The sequence below is a fragment of the Palaemon carinicauda genome, chromosome 31 (assembly GCF_036898095.1).
Source record: "Palaemon carinicauda isolate YSFRI2023 chromosome 31, ASM3689809v2, whole genome shotgun sequence".
Lineage (NCBI taxonomy): Eukaryota > Metazoa > Arthropoda > Malacostraca > Decapoda > Palaemonidae > Palaemon > Palaemon carinicauda.
The window spans coordinates 23,731,032-23,747,459 of NC_090755.1; the positions used below are offsets into that span (position 1 = coordinate 23,731,032).

The 16,428-nt window shown below is 42.8% G+C and overlaps 1 protein-coding gene and 1 pseudogene across 2 annotated transcripts in view; one reads left to right on the forward strand and one right to left on the reverse strand.

Annotated features, from left to right (window-relative positions):
- The window catches only part of LOC137624901 (uncharacterized), a 3,405-nt pseudogene extending 3,055 nt beyond the window's left edge, over nucleotides 1-350 (reverse strand).
- The window catches only part of LOC137624350 (equilibrative nucleoside transporter 1-like), a 788,303-nt gene that overhangs the window by 531,885 nt on the left and 239,990 nt on the right, over nucleotides 1-16,428 (forward strand). The gene's annotated exons all lie outside the window — the stretch shown is intronic.

Consider the following 16,428-nt stretch of genomic DNA (forward strand, 5'->3'; position numbering starts at 1 on the left):
AACAGGAGAAGTTGCCTGGCAGTATGATTGATAGATCTATGTAATGTTCTCGAAACTGTTTGCTGTAATTTTCATATAGAATTCATATTTTCTAATTCATTGTATACCAGTACTGTATACTAGAGTTTAAACATCTAGTTAATTCTATGGAAAAGTAAAATGTTCTTGCTTATAAATGTATCATTATATTCTGATAAAGGGCAAATTAGATACTTACTGATATTATTTTCCAGTTCTGAACTAATCTCCATCCACAATTTCTGGATCACACTCCGATCTGTATGATCGCGATGTCTGGTATCCCATATTGGCTGTCGCTGGTACACCGCGGTAATTAATTCTTCCTTCATGTTGACTCAGCTCGGAGACGCACGTCTACTGCGGCTAAAAACAAAATGTTTTTTTGGGCTCAAGCCATGGCGTCCTGATGGAAGGTTCCTTTTTGGTAGCTTCCTTGGGTAAATAACTACTAAGATATTCCCAGAGAATTTAACCACAGGTTATCACAGAATTCTAACTTCTGGAGCGAGTATCCTAAAGGTTTCCCTTTTAAGACATCGTATATCAACAGGGGACGCATGTATTAACGCGCCACATAGCTATCTACACCCCGAACAGAGTTAATGCTTCGGTGTGTAAAGGCGGAGAATAGCTGGGAGCCGTTCCATAGCTAATCTCATCCGTGGCTACTTTTGGTACTCGAGACGTAAACAAACGGGCGCCATTGCTTAAATGACGTCACGTCCGTCTTCATCCTTTGTACAGTAGCTCGCCTTACTTAGACGGATTTTCCCTGTGCTATCTTTATCGCCTTGCATCTCTATTATGTCGCTACCTTCGGCCTCGCCTTCTTCTGGAAAGTTGAGTACAAGGTTCCAGTATTGTTTAGTTAAGCTCTGACCGTAAAGTAAATATTACTTTTCGAGATATTTGTTGTTTTGTGGCAGAGCTGTGCCTCTACCGGACCCGCCATTTTATGGCGTTGTTGTTGTTCTGCATGCCTTATTTAGTTAGCCACAACAACGCTTCCGGCCTCATTTACTAATCGATAACATTAGTTTATTTAGTCTTCATAGCTAGGAACTTTTATATCATGTTTTGACGCTTTTTTACCGGTCATCGATTGACCCCATACCAGTTGGCTACTATAGCCCCCAGGCCAGAGCGCCTATATATCAGTGTTCATGCATGATTTTATCAGTGATCCTAGGCTAACTTATGAAGATAGTGGCATTATTTTACAATACTATTGACCGTGATGCAAGTGTTTTCGCCTTCAGGGACCATACAGGAGATAGGTTAGTTAGTGTGCCTTCCTAACCTAACCTACATGTAGGACCCCTATATGCTTCCTTCATCCCCCTGCCCTTGGCATTCCCTCTGTGTAGCCTTGCTCCCCTTACCACGTAAGGGGATCAAGCTCTTACCAGAGTATTTTATCGCCTCTCAGTCCTCCCTAAGGGAATGAACCCCCCTTAGGGTTGCGCCTGAGAGTGAGGAACGGCTAGTCTTTCCTCTATGGCTAGGACTAAGTCTACGACTGTCCTGCGATAGCGATATGTCTTCTATCCTTCCTAGTTCAGGACGTTCAGCCCTGCTCTAGGTTAGGTTTTGGAAGGGTCATTCTGTTCCTTGCTGAAACTGTACCCATGCACCGTTTCAGTCAGGCTGCCTTACCTTAGGTTAGGGAGTGTCCTCCCTTCCTTAGTGGCCGCTCTGGTACAGAAACCCTTTCATGGAAGACTCTTCTCTTCTCCCCTCCCCACCTATCTCTTGTATAGCCTAGCCTATACTTAGGTTTGTCTATACCCATCTGTCCCCTGTCCTACAACTCCTCCTTAGGGTGGAGTGTTAGGGCTACCTTGAGCTTCTGTGTACAGTCCGCTCTGGTACATATACCCTTCATAGTGTCCTATGGGGTTAGCCACTGGATGTGTTCTGTATACAGGGGTCTCCCCCTCTTTGGGTATCCCCTAGCCCTCCCTTGGACTACCCTAGCTCCCGGTCCTCTGCGGCCCCTGCTTCTGGGTGATAGAGCCAGCCTCTATCATGGGTACACCCTCTCAGGGGGGGATGTCTGGGAGTCCATGGCTGGACTCCTTACATCCCTCCCTCTGTCTCTTTCACTATCCGGGTGCCGGTCCCTTGCCGCCTCCACTGTCGGCGAGACCCACCTCCTACCTTGGTGACTCTCCCCATACCCCCATGGCCGCCAGTCCTCCGTGTGCCGGGGGACTGCCGCCTGCTTCCAGCCGATAGCTCTCCACCTTCCTCATAGCTTGGCCGTCCGCCTGTCGGCCGACCACCGGAGTGCCGGCATCCACTGCCGGCAACCCGGTTCTGCTATAACCATCCTTGTTCCTGTCACCAATCTGGCATCCTCCGGCTGCCAGAGCCGCCGCTCCCTCTGCCGGCGTGCCGCCATTGTGCCGGCGGCCGCTACCCTGGTATTACTCTTGACTTATATTGTCTGTCCTAATGCCAGAAACTCTGCTGGAGCGGCCTCCGGCGTGCCGGAGGTCTGCCGGAACCCCCTGGAGGCGTCAAGACGACTTGCACCCCCTTCTACTAGCTATCATCTCATACTGATAGCCCTACACTGCAACCAGATGGCCTGTTTACGTTAATGGATCAGTACCTTGGTACTGTTCTATTGGTAATCATGCTGTCCTTTTGCATTCTTCAGATTTCCAGCATGCTGCGTGTATCTTAGCGCGGCTGGTTGCCGGAAGCAGTTACCCTCGGGGATCCTTTGGCCCCTAATTTGGGACTGAGTGGCCTCAGTCCCAAACTTATCCTTGGCAATTCCCATGGAATTCCATTGCCCTATGGACTTCTGCGGGAATTCTATCCTGCGCCTTCGGCCACCTCGGATTATCCAAGGATGAAGCTTGCGGTAACCAGCCGGGCGGGATGCATGGAGTATGTTTCTTTACTATCTCAATCCTCTGTGCATCACACCCTTTATCAAGTTAAAATTAATGATTAATATTAACTTAGCTTAAGAGCCATTCTTATGACTCCCCCCCATACTCATTTTCTCTTTCTTCCACAGGAGGAGCAGATGAAGTGTGACTTCGACTTCTGCGCTGTGAAACGCCCGCACTTCTACGGGCATACGGCTTGCAGGACTCACGCCCCTTGTGCTAACAAGAAAGGGGATTTGAAATTCTGGGACCCGCTGAACTGTACGGTCTGCCAGGCTCACATAGCTGATGCCTTCCATAACCCTCCCTCAGCGGAGGTCAGGGACACTTCTCGGGAGAAGCTACGCAAGTGGGTGCGTGGCTTCCAGAAGAATGCCACCGAACCGTACCTGGCCACTGAAGAATTGAGGTCACTTCTGTTCCCAAAGGCCTCCCCTGATTCTGTGGTGCCCAAGGACTTGATCCCCACTGTCCAAATTACGGTGGAACCTGATGTAGTCATGGCCCAGTCCATGCACGAGTGCCGCCTGGATTCCGAAGATGATGAACACATGTCGGATGTCTCGGAGGGCACGGAGAAGACCCTTATGGCTCAAGGTGCTGAAGATGATGAAGACCAGGTGGAATACGCCGAGTCGGAGCAAGAGGTCGCTCCTCCTTCCATCACCACCCCTACTCCTACACCGACGGAAGTGTCTCTCCCGTCTACCTCCACTACCCCGGAACCCTTGCCATCCACCCAAGAGATGCTCCGGATGATTAAAGCCATCATGGACGACAGGCTGAATGAGAATCAGGAGTTCATCAGGTCCATGATAGGATCCAAAGAACCGAAGATCTTGGTTAAGGATCTCCCCGCTTGCTCACATGCCAACCCATGGAGGTATGCTGAGCATATGGTTATAGCGACCGGCAGGATCTTCGTCAGGGACAAGATCGGCACGGTCCCCCTGGAAGACGTGGAGTTCTTCCCAAATTTTGAGGCCTACCCAGACTGTTACGTCCGACTTCGCTCTGAACCTGCCTCTAAAGAAGAGACCGAACCGAAAGAGGAGATAGTGTTCGATCTCGCGAAAGCCCAGGCTATGCTAGCCAACACGTTTAAAAGTAGGGGTTTTACCTGCTCTAAGCTTCCGGCCCTGAGCAAGAAGCACCTCTACCTACGTCGCACCCGAGGATGCAGTCCTTCCATTCATGGAAAAGGCCTTCGCTGCGTGCCTCAAGGCTGTGGAAGAGGGAAAAGCCTGCCCTGCACTGGAGGAGTGCAGACCCTTCTCCATAGTGACTCCCCCCGACGCTCGACACTGGAAGGACATCCAGCATACTTTCGTGGTGGGAAAGCTAGATCCTGACGTCGCCGGATGTCAGTTTAATGAAGACCTCCCGAAACTCAACGATCACCTCCTTCGTCGGGAACAAGATGCGAAGGAGAGGCTCGCAGCATCCATGTCCCACCAGGTCCAACTGGACATCATGGCCTGTGACACCAGAGTACCAGACCACTACATGGTACTTGCCAAATCCCACATGGCAACCCTGGTGAAGGACATGTACCACTTCATGAAGGCTCGGAGAGCCTGTCGTGAATTTGTGTTCGCAGGTGCCACTGTGAAACATGAACCCCGGAGGCTGATTTCCTCCAACATCTGGGGTAAACACCTCTTTCCTTCTGACCTTGTGAAGGAGATCACCGACAAAGCCGCCACGGAGAATAGGAACCTTCTCCACAAGTGGGGCATGTCAAAAAAGAGGAAATCCTCTCAGGACGACGGACCTCAACCTAAGAGGAAATCTTCCAAACAAAAACCCCAGCAACGTCAACCAAGACGTCAGTTTCCGGGACCCGCTACCTACCAAGTGGCAGCTCAGCCACAGCAGACCTTTCAGCTGGTCACCCAACCGGTCTTGTCACAGTCACCGGTTTTCACCCCTGCTTTCGAGCAACAGACGACTACCTTTCATCCCAAAGGTAGAGGCTCAAGCAGAGGTGCAGGCAGAGACGCGTCTCGCCGTCCCTCCAGAGGCAGAGGAGGAAAGGGAGCTAGCGGCCGAGGCAGCAAGCCCTCGGGACACCAGAAGCAATGAAGTGCTTCCGGTGGGAGGAAGACTCCGCCAATTCCAGGATCGTTGGACCTTCGATCCCTGGGCACACAGCATCGTCAAGAAGGGTCTAGGCTGGAGTTGGACTCAACCACCCCCAACATTCCAGCAATTCTTCCAACAATCAACCCCCCTTCTGGAAGAATATGTCCTAGATCTCTTGAACAAGAAGGTGATAAGGAAGGTAAAGTCCACCAGGTTCCAAGGGAGACTGTTTTGTGTCCCCAAGAAAGACTCCGACAAACTCAGAGTCATTCTGGACTTATCCCCCCTCAACAAGTTCATAGCGAACAACAAGTTCAAGATGCTGACTCTTCAACAGATAAGGACCCTTCTGCCTCGAGGTTCTTACACGGTCTCCATAGACCTGGCGGATGCCTACTGGCACATTCCGATGAACCATCACGCTTCCTCCTACCTAGGATTTCGACTCCAAAGGAAAAGCTACGCCTTCAGGGCCATGCCCTTCGGCCTCAATGTGGCCACTCGGATCTTCACAAAGCTGGCGGACGCCATAGTACAACAGCTCCGCCTCCGAAACGTCCAGGTGATGGCCTACCTCGACGATTGGCTAGTTTGGGCTCCATCGCCCGAGGATTGTGTAAAATCCTGCAGCAAAGTCACCTAGTACCTAGAACACCTGGGATTCAAGATAAACGCGAAGAAATCTTCGCCTCTCTCCAGCTCAGAAGTTCCAATGTTTAGGAATCCAATGGAACCTTCAGTCACACCGCCTTTCCATTCACCAGAAGAAAAGGAAGGAAATAGCAGGGTCTGTCAAGCGACTACTGAAATCCAAGCGGATCTCAAGACGCCAGCAGGAACGAGTTCTAGGCTCTCTACAGTTCGCCTCAGTAACAAACCCAGTGCTTCGTGCACAGCTAAAGGATGCCGCGGGAGTCTGGAGACGTTCTGCATCCATCGCTCGAAGAGACCTCAAGAGACGGCTCCCAAACAGACTTCGACTTCTCCTCAAGCCGTGGTCGGAAGCAAAGGCCCTGAAAAGGTCCATTCCTCTTCAACACCCACCTCCATCACTCAACATCCACACGGACGCTTCGCTGGAGGGTTGGGGAGGTCACTCCCACCAAAAACAGGCTCAAGGCACATGGTCTCCCCTGTTCAAGACGTTCCACATCAACATCTTGGAGGCCATGGCGGTCCTTCTAACTCAGAAGAAACTCTCCCGCCTCCCTCGATCCATATTCGTCTAACCCTAGACAACTCGGTGGTAGTTCGATGTCTCAATCGCCAAGGCTCAAGATCGCCCCAGATAAATCAGGTGCTTCTTCCAATCTTCCGTCTGGCAGAGAAGAAGAAATGGCACCTGTCTGCAGTTCACCTACAAGGATTCCGCAACGTGACAGCGGATGCTCTATCTCGGACAAACCCGATAGAGTCGGAATGGTCTCTAGACGCAAGATCATTCTCCTTCATCTCTCACCAAGTCCCAGAACTTCAGATAGATCTCTTCGCAACGAGCGACAACAATCAACTTCCTCGGTACGTGGCCCCGTACGAGGACCCCAAGGCAGAAGCAGTGGATACCATGTCACTGGACTGGAACAGATGGTCCAAGATCTACCTGTTCCCTCCCACCAACCTTCTGCTGAAAGTCCTCTCCAAGCTGAGAACCTTCAAAGGGACAGCGGCCCTAGTGGCTCCCAAGTGGCCCCGGAGCAACTGGTACCCCCTGGTCCTGGAGCTGCAGCCCAAGCTGATCCCTCTCCCGGGCCCAGTTCTCTCCCAACAAGTACAGAAGTCGACTGTCTTCGCTTCATCATCGAAAATCAAGGACCTTCATCTCATGATTTTCTCTCCCTAGCCGCAAAGAAGAGGTTTGGGATCTCGAAGAAAAGTCTAGACTTCCTCGAGGAATACAAGACCGAATCCACAAGACGGCAATACGAATCATCTTGGAGAAAATGGGTCTCTTTCGTCAAGACAAAAAATCCTAAGGAAATCACAATTGATTTCTGCATGTCCTTCATTCACCTTCATGGACAGGGATTAGCAGCCAATACGATTTCAACTTGCAAATCGGCCTTGACTAGACCACTATTGTATGTCTTCCAAATTGATCTGTCCAGCGACATCTTCAATAAACTGCCGAAAGCATGCGCTCGTCTATGCCCAGCACCCCCACCGAAACCGATCTCCTGGTCATTGGACAAGGTGCTCCATTACGCCTCCAACTTAGATAACGATTCATGCCCTCTCAAGGATCTGACTCAGAAAGTTATATTTCTCTTTGCTCTTGCCTTAGGAGCCCGAGTCAGCGAAATTGTGGCATTGTCAAGAGAAGAGGGTCATATCCTGTTTACTGATTCAGGAGACATTACCCTCTCCCCGGATCCGACGTTTCTCGCCAAAAATGAATTACCCACCAAAAGATGGGGCCCCTGGAGAATATGCCCCCTGAAGGAAGATGCCTCTTTATGCCCAGTAGAGAGCCTCAAGGTCTATCTTCGCAGAACTTCGAACTTTGGTGGAGGCTAACTCTTCAAAGGAGAAACATCGGGCAGCGACCTGTCACTGAAACAATTAAGAGCGAAAATCACCTACTTCATTCGCAGAGCAGATATCGACAGTACACCCGCCGGTCACGATCCTAGAAAAGTTGCATCGTCTCTGAATTTCTTTCAGAGTATGGACTTCGAAAGCCTTAAAAACTTCACAGGCTGGAAGTCCTCGCGTGTTTTCTTCAAACATTATGCGAAACAAGTGCACGAAGTCAAACATTTTGTGGTAGCCGCAGGTAGTGTTATGAAACCTGCACCTAACTCTGCATAGAACAGTGAGTTACTTGGACTCTAACTCTTCGGGTGCCTATGTTGACCCTCGAGCGATACATAGTGATGTCGAAAACACTTAGTGCTTTCTTATAACTGTTCTTATCCCAGGTGAAATGTCATAGTTGTCACACAAGTGCCGCATGCCTAGAGCATGATGTGTTTTAATTAAAGACTAATGTTCCTCGAGAACGAGTGCCTACTAATAAATTTGAAATTCCTTTTCAGATTCAAGAGCAAGTCTTTATTACTATGTACATTATAATTACTGTAAATTAACTTTACTTATTGCTGCAATTCATTTAATTTCTGCAACTGTGAAATAAAATTTCTATTTTATTACTTGTGCGTCTCAATCCGCTCCTACTTACTATGAAATACATGCCTGTCATAGTTTTATTATCCCCTTTCCTTATGGTTCATGGAGATTTTAAGGTCCTAACCCTTATTTTATATTCACTCTTACAACGTAATATTCCAATACGAATACTTACTCTTCATACACTGGAGACGAAACCAACCTTCTCAGCACACAGTGTCCAACCACCACTTGTCTGCCTTCCAGAATGTTCCGATACGAATGCCAACCATTCAGTCTCGTCTCCAAGTTCTTCAGGTTCTTCTAACAAGGTGAATAGCCCTTCAATAACCACTTTGACGTCGGCATGGCCCGTGGGAACTTCACTGCCAAGGGGGGCAGGAAGATTCTTCCCTACGGTTCTTTTATTAAGATTACTATGCTATTTTGTTCAAAGCCCTTGGCACTTACCAATAGGGGAAAATCTACCACGATACATTGATTCTCTGGTATTCTTCCATCAGGACGCTATGGCTTGAGCCCAAAAAACGGATTTTGAGCTAAGCGAAAAATCTATTTTTGGGTGAGATAGCCATGGCGTCCTGATGGACCCTCCCTGCTACTTCATCCAGTTTTTAGGTCCCACCCTGCTCTGCTGTATCATGGTGATCGGCAAGCAACTGGCTTCAGGATGAAGACGGACGTGACGTCATTTAAGCAATGGCGCCCGTTTGTTTACGTCTCGAGTACCAAAAGTAGCCACGGATGAGATTAGCTATGGAACGGCTCCCAGCTATTCTCCGCCTTTACACACCGAAGCATTAACTCTGTTCGGGGTGTAGATAGCTATGTGGCGCGTTAATACATGCGTCCCCTGTTGATATACGATGTCTTAAAAGGGAAACCTTTAGGATACTCGCTCCAGAAGTTAGAATTCTGTGATAATCTGTGGTTAAATTCTCTGGGAATATCTTAGTAGTTATTTACCCAAGGAAGCTACCAAAAAGGAACCTTCCATCAGGACGCCATGGCTATCTCACCCAAAAATAGATTTTTCGCTTCGCTCAAAATCCGTTTGTTCCTCACCTCACACGTGCGATCCGGCACGTCACCCACACACTTGCGCCATGTGGGGCCACTCGTATTTGAATTATCACAGTGGATCGAAACGCGCAAAACGCTTAACAGTGTTGGACGCACGCGACGGATTCGGGGGGGGGGGGGGGGGCCTAAGCCTTCGATAATATTAATGGTACCGTTAATAACAGTAGTAATTGAAATTTAGATTAGCATATTTATTTTTCATAAAAAATAGACCACGATTTGAATTATCCTTACTCTTTCTCCAATCAAGCATCTTCATCTCTGTACTTTGTTATTGTTGACTAAATACAAACAAAAAGGCTTTACCGTTATGCGACGTGTAGAATTTTTTAGGGATAAGGCAAGTAAAATATTTGTAATAACATCTTACTATGAGATCTTAGTACAGTTAGTTGTCACTTCAATATGTAAATGCGTGTTTGTTCGTTCATCACGATCGGCGATGAAACTAAACAAAACTTATTCTGTTCAAGGCAGCGTTTATTAGGGGGAAAAATAAAACGACATAGATTCGGTATTATTTCAATTACTATGAATTACTAAGGATAAAGTAAGTAGAACAAAATTAATAACATTTTGATTTCATAACTTATACGCATGCGTAGATGCGTTCGTTTGTTGGTTATAATCGGTGATGAAACGTAATGGTAACAAAAGGAAAAATAAAACCAATGAAAAATCCAAAAAACACAACAGAAAAAATATAGAATTGCCTGGGTAAATTAAAGGCAAAAAAAAAAAGTGACAGGACCAGATGGCCTAAAACATGAGCTATATAAGGCACTAGGAAAAAGCAAAATATGTCTTGAAACCTTGCAGAAATGTTATCAAAATGAGTTGGACGAAAAAGAAAAACCAAATATGTGGAAGAGGTCAAGAACAAAGATGGTTGAAAAGAAAAGGCCAATGGCAAAAGACCTAAGACCCATAGCTCTATTAAACATTTCTTATAAAATATTCATGATGATGGTGAAAGAGGAAATAGAAGACCACATAAGAATGAATGAAGAAGACAATGAATATTAAGCAGGATTTACAGGTGGAGGCAGGATAGAGGACAATATCTTTATATTACAGTATTGTGTGGAAGAGAGCTATAGTAACAAAAAAAAAAAAAACCCTAATAGTAACTGCGATAGACTTTAGTAAAGCATTTAACTCTGTAAAAAGGGAGGTATTGATAAAAGTTTTAAAAGAATATAAAATTAACACCAAAATCATAAGTGCAATTGCAAATATTTATCAAGGAGATACTACGGGCATTGACTTAGGAGAAGGTATAGAACAAGAAACGGAGGTTACGAGTGGAATTAAACAAGGTTGCACAGGATCAACTTCACTTTTTAAACTGATTACGTATATTGTTATGAAGAAAATAGAAGAGGAAGGAAACGGTTTCAGAAATCAATTAATAAAGATAGAATCATCATTTTTTGCAGATGATGCCTTAATAATTGCACAGGATATACATAATGCAAAACGTAACATCCAGATATTAGTAGAAACTAGTAAAAAATGTGGGTTAGATATTAATAAAGAAAAGAGTAATATTATGATTTACAATATGAAAGAAAAGCCAGATAACATAGAGGGAATCAAAGTAGTAGAAAGTTTGACATACTTATGAATAAAGCTAGACAATAGTAGGAATATATTTAAAACTCAGAAAAGGGTAATGATAGAAAAGGCACAAAAATTAGCTAATTTAACATATTCGGGTATAGAGAAAAGTTGCAATAAAGTAATGATAGGAAAAACGTTCTGGAAAAGTATGGCTTTACCATCTATTTTGTATGGAACAAGTGTTATAAATCTAACAGAAACTGAAATAGAGAAACTACAAAGAATAGAGAATGGGGTATACAGGAAGATTTTAGGTGCCACAAAAAGCACAGCTAATACTACTCTAAGAGGGGAGATAGGTGCATCTTCTATGAAAGCAAGGGTGATGGATGGGAAGCTGCAGTACTTAAATCGTACCCTGAATGGAAAAAAGGAAATACTGAAAATAATCATCCAGGATATTCGAGAAAAAGAAGGAAGATGGTGGAAACAACCTGCAAAGTATTTGGAAGAATTACGTTTAGGCATAAGACAAATAAGAAGAATGAACAAGGCAGAAATAAAAACGGAAACCAGAAAGTTGGATACTGAAAAGTGGAAAGAAGAAATAGAAAGTAAAGTGAGCTTAGAAATATATAGAACGTGGAAGAAAGAAATTAAAGACGAGTTAATTTATGACAATACATTTGCTTCAGTGATATTTTTTAGAGCAAGAACTAATACGTTAAAACTAAATATTGTAAAGACACAATGGAGGGAATCTAAACTGTAATTTTTGTGAAAATGAGGCGGAAGATTTAATACATTTTTTGTTATTTTGCCAGGAATATAGAAAAGAAAGGAATGAAGTAATTGAGCTACAACAACCATACGACGAAGACCTAAAGAAAATAGTAGGATTATTTTTATTTAGTGAAACACATATAGAAAAGAAGAAAAGTTTTAAATATAATGTGGAAGAAAAGACAAAACAGTACAAGAAGATAAACGTTAGAAGCACCGTTGTAAAGGCTATGCCTCACCCCAGAACCTGAACCTGAACGTAAACAAAGTAATGGTTTCAGTTCAGCAAAAGTATGATATAAAACGCCCTTTATTTTGGATTTTTATGTACACAACAAAAGCCAGGAAATATATGAGCTTCTAAACCAATACTTCTCCATTCTTCATCTACTTCGTTTCATAGTCCAAAGCCATGTAGGCCTGGGCCTTCCAATTCTAGTGTCTTATGGACCCCAGTAGAAAGTTTGAACTTATGATGTAAACTCTTGGGGAGTGCAAAGAGCTTTCCCAAGCCATTTCCATCTAACCTTCATCATGCTCTCATCCACATGACAGGAGGCAACTTCTCATCCTCTGCTGCCATTCAACTTCAAATATTCATCTGAGGGCTTCGTTCTCAAATCTACAAATTATGATGGATACTGTTTCATTGGCCTACTAGTTAATGTCCATACAATAGCTCCGATCTCGCTAAACTTATAGTCTGACTTTTATATGTAATATCAGGCGATTTGATTTCCAAATTTTACTCAACCTAGCCATTGTCTGATTTGCTTCCTTCAATCTCTCATTAAACTCAAACTCTAAAGAACCTGTCTCGGAGATTACAGTTACTAAATATGTAAATGATTCTACCCCATTAATCCTTTCACCTTCCATTCTAATCATCATCTTGCTTCTATTTACCTTGAGCCCAACCTCAAGTGACATTTCATGCACTCAAGTAAGCAGGCTTTTGCAAGTGCTGTGGTGTTCTGCTAATAAGGATAGCGTCATCAGCATAATTCATCAACATACTCCACCATCCCCAAATATTCTATGCCTATTAGGTCTAAAGACAGAAATAGTATTGCCTGACATACACTAATGATCCTAAATGCCTAGCAGATGATTTTATTGATTATTTTGAAGAAAAAAATAAATCAAATCTGCTCCAGTTTTCACAACATCGGCACAACAGAACGAAGGAATACATCAGCAACAGGTGTAAGTAAGCTAAGGGTATTCAAAGAGTTAAGTCAGTGATTATATGAGAATAATAAAGAAAGTAAAAAAAAAACCTACTGCGGAAATGACCCATTTCCAATTAACGATGAAAAAGATGCAGAAAATTTCACCAGACTACAAGAGACCTACGAAACATGGTAAATATGAGTCTAACACAGGCAGTTTTTCCTGATTGTGAAAAAGTTGCATGTATCAAGCCTGTGTATAAAGGAAAAGGTGATGCAGACAATTTAAGTTCATATAGGCCTATATCAAATCTGTCATATTTTTCGAAAATTATTGAAACTGCTGTACACGAACAAACCTGGAAACATCTGAAAAAATCTAATGCCATACCTGATGATCAATCTGCATACAGAGAAAATTACTCCACAGAAACAACAGTGTTAGTGATTAAAAATGACATAACAGAAATTATAACAAATAGCAAGTGTTGCATTCTTGTGATGCTTGATCTAAGTGCAGCATTTGATACTGTAGAACATACATGGAAGACCTTAAAGCTGTGGGCATCGTAGAACGAGCATATGACTGGTTTGTGAGTTATCTTGAAAACCGCAAAGTTAAAGTAGTAATATCAAATGTTGAATCTGAGACAAGAAAACTAACCAAAGGGGTGCCTCAAGGCAGTGTACTAGGTCGTCTCCTGTTTGAAATTTACACGATTGAACAGGCAAATATACTTGAAACTCAAGAGTTAAATTTAAAATATACGCTGATGATACAAAATTCTACTTCCCAATAGAATCAGTTGATGAAGCTAAAAGAAAGATACATGAAATAATGAATGACATTAAGGCTTGGATGTTAACGAAAAAAGCTCAAGCTCAATGAAGATAAAAGTGAATGTATTATTTTTGGAAATGAAAAAGATATAAAAAGAATCGAATGCTTCCAAAGAATTGAAATAGGTCAATCGATCATTGACCTAGAGAAATCTGTCAGAAATCTTGGAGTAATCATGGATGATAGACTGACAATGAATGAACATATAAATATGGTACGAAATTATAACTATCATATTAGAAACATAGCATTTATTAGTAAATACTTAGATGAAAAATCTATGGCCATACTCATTAATCACCACATATTTTCAAGAATTGATTACTGCAACTCATTGTTCTAGGGCTTACCAAATTATCAGCTGAAGAAAATTCAGAGTACAAAACAGAGCCGCTACATTAATAAAAGGACTACACAATAGGGAAAAAGTTACCCCTGCACTAATTAAATTACACTGGCTGCCAGTAAAAGCGAGAAATGAATACAAGCTACTCTTACTAAAGTTTAAGATACTGAACCAAAATATCTAAAAGAATGCCTGAACAAACTAGAACTACAAACAAATGTTAACATAAGACACATGAGTGACAAACATAGGTTATCTGAACCAAGAACAAATAGTAAATTTGGTGAAAGGTGCTACAATCAAAGAATTGTATAAGTTATAATGAAAAAGTTTCATTAGATATTTAATATGGACCCGCCCGAGAAGTAGTTCACTCGACTTCAGTGGAGGATTGGATTTAATCCCAAAACAAGTAACAAGTAAGCATTACAAAAATCCATGAGGAAGATGAACAACAGGTGACAACACATTCCCTGGAGCACTTTACTGTTCACTGGGATTTCATCTGACTTTTAGCATTTGCTACACTCGTGAACAATCAAATTTACATATATAAAAGGAACTACAGTACATTATAACGCAAGACTATCCACAAAACCTGCCGGTGGAGACTATCAAAGGAAATACTCCACAAAAGCCATCACAAGTGGATTTTTGTAATCTATACATTGATGTACCACGTCTTAAAATGAATATTTGGTCCATGCAACTTTTTAAAATCCCGATTTTTCATCTTTCAGCATCAATTTCCCTCTTTAGTCTCTCTCAAATGAGCATACTATATATTTTCATGACAACAGCGTTGTGATGCCTCTGCAACAAATGCAATCAGTCAAATATCCGTTTTTTGTCATTTTCACCAACAATCCTAGCCGATTCATAAGGTTTTAATCTTTTAAGGGTTTATTTCTCGCCCTCCATCAGAAACCAAGAGTCTGTTCAGGTGGGCCTTGATGTGTGAAAATAATTTCTTTCCAGTTTATACCTTGCTCTGTATCTTTTCAGATATTCTCTAGTATTTGTACTCAGGCTCAATAGTTTTCTGATCACTATTATAACACTTTCCAAAGAGATAACTTTTCAGGTTTTTCTTGAAAGCTGCCACATTTTTGCTATTCTTGACATCGTGGAAGGTCATTGAAGAGTCTCGGTGCAGCATAACAAAAAGTTCTTCCTCCTATTGCATGATTCACACTAATTTCGAAGTCTATATGGGTAATCAACATGTCTAACTCTTTCAGCAGCGCTATTAGCTTCAGGGTAGGGGACTAAGCAATCTCGAAGATATTTAGACTTATCACTTGTAAGCGCAATGTGAGTCAACAAACAAACTCTTAAATTCAATTCTAGCATGAACAGGTAACTAATGTAGATCGATCAGTGCAGGAGTTATTCTCTCCCAAAATTTAATGCCTTATATCAGTCGAGCCGCCGGTTTTGCACATTTTGAACCTTTCTTAGTAGTGTATTGGGCAATTTATAGTACAGAGAATTGCAATAATCAAGCCTTGATAGTACGTGAATCATCACTAAAATTTTTGTACTGCCCTATTAAATATTTTCTAATAAATGCTATGTTTCTCAGGTGATAGTTACACACTTTCACTGTATTCGCTATTTGATCCCTCATGGACAAATTACAATCTATCAGTACACCCTAATTTTTCACAAGAGGCACAATCCTAACATCAGCGTCAACAATTTCCATACTCTGAAATAACTATTTCTTCAAAGCCACCTTTGTGCCAAAAAACATACATTCTGTTTTATCATCATTTAATTCAAGCTTTTTCCTCTGCATCCATGTTTTTAGTTCAGTCATTATCTCATCAATTTTCTTCTTTGTATCTTGTGTTGCTGAAATTGAAAGGTAGAACCAAGTATCATCAGCATACAATTCAAAGCCCACTTTCTGTTTTTTCGAGATGTGATAGCTCGATAGTATATATGTTGAACAAGATAGGGCCCAGAACACTACCCTGTGGTACACCTTCCATAAGAATTCTCTCACTAGATTTGTTTCCAGAAACTTCTACAAAAGTCTTCCTGTTCGTTAAGTAGCTTTGCAAAATTTGAGTGCTTCCTCTGTCACTCCAATGGACTTTAAGTCGTCAAGTAAATACTCGTGCAAAACAGTATCGAAGGCAGCACTAAGATCTAACAATCAAAATTCCACACTTTCCCTCATCAAGAAGACCTATCGTCAAAATGCGCCCAAAATTGCTTCTTCCCACACTCCACAAAATAATCTTGTTAAGTATTCTGGGAGTTACTTGATTTTTGGCCAATGTTATTTCGGCAGTTATTTCATTATATTCCCTCACTTGAGATTTTAAATGATAGCGTCTACTTTTAACACTGAATTCATACATGAGAACATCAAGGTCTTCCTCAGCTTGAGGTATCAATCAAATTATTCCCTTCAAATCTTCTATTCATGACCTCTGAAGTGTTCCATCCAACACTGCCTTTCTTACACCATAGCAATTCCTTGAATTCATA